General features: G+C 43.3%; 1 pseudogene; it reads right to left on the bottom strand.

Moving 5' to 3' along the window:
* Window positions 1–350: 350 nt before the first annotated feature.
* LOC111138828 lies at window positions 351–3430 on the bottom strand (annotated as a pseudogene).
* Between the last annotated feature and the right edge of the window lie 3201 nt (window positions 3431–6631).

The following is a 6631-nucleotide window of genomic DNA, read 5'->3' as shown; positions in this document are numbered from 1 at the left end:
AAAAAGAATGAATTTAGCATACATTCAACACATATTTTCATTAGGGACATATTCCATGCAGGTGACACTCCCCATCAAAGATACAAATATTAAAAAGACATGGTCTTTGTTGTAAAGAATCTTAAGACTTAAAAGGCAAAAGGGACCTAATGGGGTCAACAAGGGCTAGGGGTCAGGAATAGATTAGCCAAAGTGCAGGCTTAAGTGGTGGAAATTCTTACCAGGCTGAAACTGCTTCCACTACTGATTCAGAAAGGGCTCACTGGAAGAAGTGACATCTGATGCCTATGACCAATGAAAGTGCTGAGACTTTATTTTACACTGAGTCAAATTTTGACTTTAGAACCAAGTCAGAACAACAAATCCTGATAAATTACACTGAGCTTATATTGACAACTGATCATTAAGCAGAAATGAAAGACAAAGTTGCACACAGAGAGTTGCAAGGGTATCACTGATGAGTAAGTACCAGAGCCTGGGCTGCTGGGATCTCGCTCAGAAGGGAAGCCAGTGCACTGAAGTCTCCAGTGTGTTTTCCTGAGAGGAACAGAGGAAGAGTCATTCTGCAGCAGGTGGAGGTGAATACTGCAGGGGGGAAGGGCACTGGGAGCAGGAGGGCTGAGGGCAGACTAAAAGGTGGGGAGACACCTGGGAAAGAGCAGGAAGGTGGCTCCAGAGACTTACCAGCGCTTCCAGAGCCACAACGTCAGACCTGCCAGAAGCACCAGAGGCACTATCACCACCAGGAAGTCCAAGGCTGTGGTGTGTGGCTGCTCTGTGGGTTTGGTCCACAGAAGATACCATTTTCCATCCATCCCATGTTGACCTGCACCTCCCTCTTCCTCTTTTCTCATGTCATCCTCTGCCTCACCAACTGCCCTTCTTCCTCTCTCTTCTCCCATCCCTCCTCAGGGATGGTCTTCCACCCAACCAGATGCATCCTCCCATATCCTCAGGACCCTCATCCTCACCTTTTCTATTTTATGGGTTACTGGTTTTGTGTCCTTTTTGTTCTGGGGTCCCTAGATTCCCGAATTTTTCAAGTGGCTCTCTTGCTGTGCTGGAGGAACACCCATACCCTTTCCCAGCCAGACCCAAGTTCTTTCTTACCCCAGTAGAGGACCATGTCCTGGCCTCCTAGACTGCTGTGTCTCACCCGGCACAACAGGTCAGCTGCTTCCCTGGTTTTCACATCCAAGAACACCTGAAGATACCATGTCCCATCAGCATGGGGCAGAATGTCACCTCGTTGAGTCCCCTGTTGCTCCTGCTCACCCCGCATCCACATCACCCACACAGGCTTTGGGTAGAAGCCAGAGACATGGCACACCAGCAAGAGATGACCAGGACCAGGACTGGGGCCAGTGGACAGCCAGGCCTCTGGCCTCACTGTAGAGACAGAACAGGAATTCACAGACTGAATGGGTAGATTTCACACCACTTTAGACACTTTTTTCCCACCTGTAGAATTCTGTCACCATCATCCTCTCTCCTTGATTCCTTCTTACCCTGAAGATGAGTGTATGGTGCAAATTTATGAGCGGAGAACGCAGAATACTTGGAGAGAGGGATGGAGTGGGACTGACCTTTTCGTTGGAGATCTGCCTTCCCTGCATCAAGAAGACTTGAGAGGTAAAGAGGACAGTAGTCAGTGATGAACGTATGCACTAGTTCATTGTCTGCATGGTCCTGATTGAGTAGTCTGCAGACCTGTTGAGCCCTACTTCCTCCTGTTGGAGTTGGCCACCATGTCATGTTCCAGAAACTCACAAGTTCTGATCCTTGATAAGCAATCCTCACGAAGCCTACTGATGCTTCTCCAAAGTGCAGTTCACAACCTATCATCAGCTGTACCTGAAAGGGATCTGGAGAAGAAAGACTCTGAGTTGTCATACAGAGGGAAAGAGGTGAAGTGAGATGAGTGGAAACCAGGAAAGGGGGAAGCGAAAGGGGAAATCTCAGGGGAATGGAAGGACTGCAACAAAGTTTGGTTTGATGGGGGCTCACACAAAGGGGAAGTGGTGGTGGATAGAGGGAGAGGAAGAAGTGAATTACTGAGGAAGGAACGAATGTTGGAGGAGAGACAGGAAGGGTGTGGGGAGAGAATAAGGAAGGGCTCAGTGGGGAACCTGAGGATAAAAACAGTCTAGGGCCAAGGGAGTGCAGTGGGGCTCAGGGAAAGCATAGTCAGATTTTGCTGCTAGGATTGAATGGGGACAAAAGCACAGTGCAATTGTCAGTCACAGAATGAGGGAGCAGAGGGTGCCCAGTTGAAAACCAAAGAAGGGGGTGGTCACAGGAGACACTAGTAGGAGACAGGAGAGCACAGCCTGTGGTCAATGAGGAGTAAGAAATAGCAAAAGTTGTGAAGCTTAACAAGAATTGGGGTCTGGCTTCTACCCCTGCCTAGATGAGTGTGCTTCAGATTTATGACAGGGAGATGTGAGTTTCAGAAGATGGTGGAGGATCTTTCCTAGAGGAGGAAAGAACTCAAAGAAACACACACACACACACACACACACACACACACCAGCTACCTCCATCACATCACATCTCTGAGGGAACTGAACTCACATTCAAGCTGCCATTGGCTGCCATGGTCATGAAACTTTAGAGGAAATCCAGTGTGGTATGATGAGAATAATTCCTCTACTTCCATCAGCTCCTTGTTGCAAAATTTGCCCCTGGGCCAACGCTGAAGGAAAATGAAAGCTCCAGTCTTGTTGTTCCAGGCATGAGTCTGCAACTCATCCAGCCAAGCTGAGCCAGGAATGGTTGTAAAAGGATGTGGTCAGGATGATTCGGATACAGATCGGCTCCTGGAAGTCTGCAGAAAAGAACAGATAGACTGGAATAAGATGGCATTGTAAAGGAGACTGAATGGTGAAGAAGGTGGAAGAATGGGGAGCCAAAAATCTAGAGAACAGGGGAGACATAGTTGTCTCCAGAGACATGTGCTGCCCATAGTCCAGAGTTTGGTACCAATCCTTCAGAAGAACACGGGGCCCTGGGGTCAGGATGTTCAGGGAGAAATCAGACTGACACTCTCACTCCCCAAATATATGCTGGAGAACTCACTACACAAGTGCACACACTCAAAGAGAAATGCACATACACACACACACACACACACACACACACACATACCACAGGTGCACAGATGCTCATATACACAAAAACACTTATACAAAGAACTGACATAGATACATATACACACAAGTATACAAACACAGAAACACATATATACAGACACATGTACACACATACACATAATAAAACACATGCATACACTCACACAATCACACACACACACACAGAGACTGGCAGAAACACACACGTGCACCCACTGAATAAGGTCAGAGTTCTCACCATCTTCACTATCACCACCTGGGAGGAGAACCACCAGCAACACAAGTTGCAGGAACAGCATTGTATTTGCAGATGTTCTTTCTGTCTCTTACAAAATCGGTCTTTGACAGTTGTTCTAACAAACCTACCCCACACACCGCACCACTGTTCTGACTTCCTTCTCCATATACCAGCCTTCCTTGAGTCTCTGCTAAAATAGAAATGTGCTCCTCCCTCAACCCTGGACACCTACTCAGACTCTCAGTTCCCCTGCTGGTCTGATCCTCCTTTCTGGCTTCCAGCTTCTCCCTGTCACCAGCTCCCATCCTGTTGCCCATCTCCTAATTCAGTTGCTGCAGAACCAGTACTGTGTGACATGGAAAAGTGACTACACCTCTCCCCTGACTTTCCTCTCATCCAGACAATAACCCATGAAAACATATGACTCCCCAGCACCCAGCCCTGGACCCTGCTGTCACTCTGTCCCTTCTGCTTTTGTGAAACCCTACATGTATTTCTTTCCCCATCTCACTCCCACCCCAGCTCATTCTCACTGTTTGTGTTAAAAAACAAAATCAGCCAGGTAAATTTGAATATGCAGTTGCTTTTATTAAGTGATTCAAGAACTAGGCAGCACCCTATCTGGAAGGTAGAGGGAAGCTTTGAGGAGTGGTACAAATGGGAGTTTTGTATAGGAAGGAATTTGGCAAAAGAAGAGAAAGGAGTGTTTCAGGGAAGGACACCTTCCCTTAATTTGGAAAGCAGGGGGTCTTACCATGCAGATGACCTCCCTTCCTTGGGGGATAGAGAAGACTCATATGACAGAATACCTCACCACTAATGACCAGAGACTTCCTCACTGATGGTTGAAGACTTGCATTTCTGGGGGTGGTTGCATCTGCAATTTGGTTAGGGATTAAGCAAGGTTTGGGTACTTGACCTGGCACAAGGTGCCATTTTGGACCCATGGGTTTCTTTTTAACCTTTGCTCTATTTGCTTTTCCAGATTCCCCCATGATTGCCTGTGTAGCAGTATCAGCAACCACCAGTCTACCTTTACTCTTAAAGAACAAGTGTGCATAAACAATGAATTTTGGAACACTGAAAAGAAATAAAATAAAATAAAATATGGAAAAAAATTAAAAACAAGTAGCCATCACAGGGACCACAGGATGTTGAAACATCTGAAGAATAATACCCCCTCAATCTGGTTTGCATTAATATATATTCATTCACCAAACATTTAGCACCTGCATGGATCCAAGCACTGTGCCACCCTCAGATCAGGGTACTGCTGGCTTCATAAAAAGAGTCTGGGAGTTTTCTTTCTGTTTCTATTTTTTGAAACAGCTTCAGGAGAATGGTATTATTTCTTCTTTGAAAGTTTGGTAGAATTCCCCAGGGAATCTGTCAGGTCCTGGACTCTTGCTTTTTGGGAGGCTTTTGATCACTGCTTCAATCTCGTTACTAGATATTGGTCTATTCAGGTTGTCAATTTCTTCCTGGTTCAGTTTTGGAAGTTTATAGTTTTCCAAATGGAAAATGGAATGCATCCATTTAATCTAGGTTGCTTAACTTATTGGCATATAACTGTTGACAATAATTTCTGATGATTGTTTCTATTTCCTTGGTGTTAGTTGTGATCTCTCCCTTTTCATTCATAATTTTATTAATTTGGGCCTTCTGTCTTTTCTTTTGGATTAGTTTGGCCAATGGTTTATCAATCTTATTGATTCTCTCAAAAAACCGGCTCTAGTTTCATTGACGTATTCTACTGTATCTCTAGTTTCTATCTCATTGATATTTGCTTTAATCTTGATTATTTCCCTTCTTGTGTGTGGAATTGGCTTAATTTGTTGTTAATTTTCCAGTTCTTTAAGGTGTAAAGACAGCTGGTGTATTCTGCATTTTTCAATTTTTTTTGAGGGATGGCTATGTATTTCCCCCTTAGGACTGCCTTTGCTGTATCTCATAGGTTTTGGACCAAAGTGTCTCATTCTCATTGGTTTCCATGAATTAAGTTCTTCTTTGATTTCCTGGTTGATCCAAACATTCTTAAGCAAGGTGGTATTTAGCTTCCAGGAGTTTGAATTCCTTCTGAACTTTTTCTTGTGGTTGAGCTCTAGCTTCAAAGTATTGTGATCTGAGAATATGCAGAGAATAATCCCAATCTTTTGGTATCAGTTGAGTCCTGACTTGTGACCCATTATGTGGTCTATTCTGGAGAAAGTTCTTTGTGCACTCGAGAAGAATGAGTATTCTGTTGTTTTAGGGTGGAATGTTGTATATATACTTCTGAAGTCCATCTGGTCCTATGTGTCATTCAAGGCTATTGTTTCTTTATCGATTTTCTGCTTGGATGATCTATTACTGAGAGTCGTGTGTTAAGATCCCCTACTATTAATGAATGTATTCATATCAATATGACTCTTTATCTTGATTAACAGTTGTCTTATGTAGTTGGCTGCTTCCATATTGGGGGCATAAATATTTAAAATTGTTAGATCTTCTTGGTGTAGTGTCCTTTGAGAATTATGTAGTATCCTTCTGTATCTCTGACTACAGTCTTTAAAATCTAATTTATCTGATGTGATAATCACTACCCCAGCCTTCTTTTGAGGCCCATTGGCATGAAAGATGCTTCTCTATACCTTCACTTTCAGTCTGGATGTATCCTTAGGTTCAAAAGTCTGTAGTAAGAGATGAGGAAGGACACTATATCATAATTAAATGGTCTATACAATAAGTAGATCTAATAATTGTAAATATTTATGCCCCTAACATGGGAATAGCCAATTATATTTACCAAATAATAACAAAATTTAATAAACACATTGATAATAATACAACAATAGTAGGGGACTTCAACACCACACTCACTGCAATAGACAGATCATCTAAACAGATCAACAAGAAAACAAGGGCTTTGAATTACACACAGGACCAGAGGGACTTCACAGATATATTCAGAGCATTCCATTCTAAGCCAACGAAATACACATTCTTCTTGAGTGCACATGGAACATTCTCTGGAATAGATCACATACTGGGTCACAAATCAAGTCTCAACTATTACCAAAAGATTCAGATCATGCCCTGCATATTTTCAGACCACGATGCTCTGAAAATGGGCTCAATCACAAGAGGAAATTTGGACAGAAATCAAATACATGGAGGCTAAAGAACAACCTACTAAAGAATGAATGAGTCAACCAGGATATTAAAGAAAAATTGAAAAAGATCATGGAAACAAAGGAAAATGAAAGCACAACTGTTCAAATCT

This window comes from Enhydra lutris, unplaced genomic scaffold, assembly GCF_002288905.1.
Source record: "Enhydra lutris kenyoni isolate GAN:26980312 unplaced genomic scaffold, ASM228890v2 scaffoldscaffold94, whole genome shotgun sequence".
In the NCBI taxonomy this organism is placed as follows: Eukaryota; Metazoa; Chordata; class Mammalia; order Carnivora; family Mustelidae; genus Enhydra; species Enhydra lutris.
This window is presented reverse-complemented; position numbering and strand designations above follow the sequence as displayed.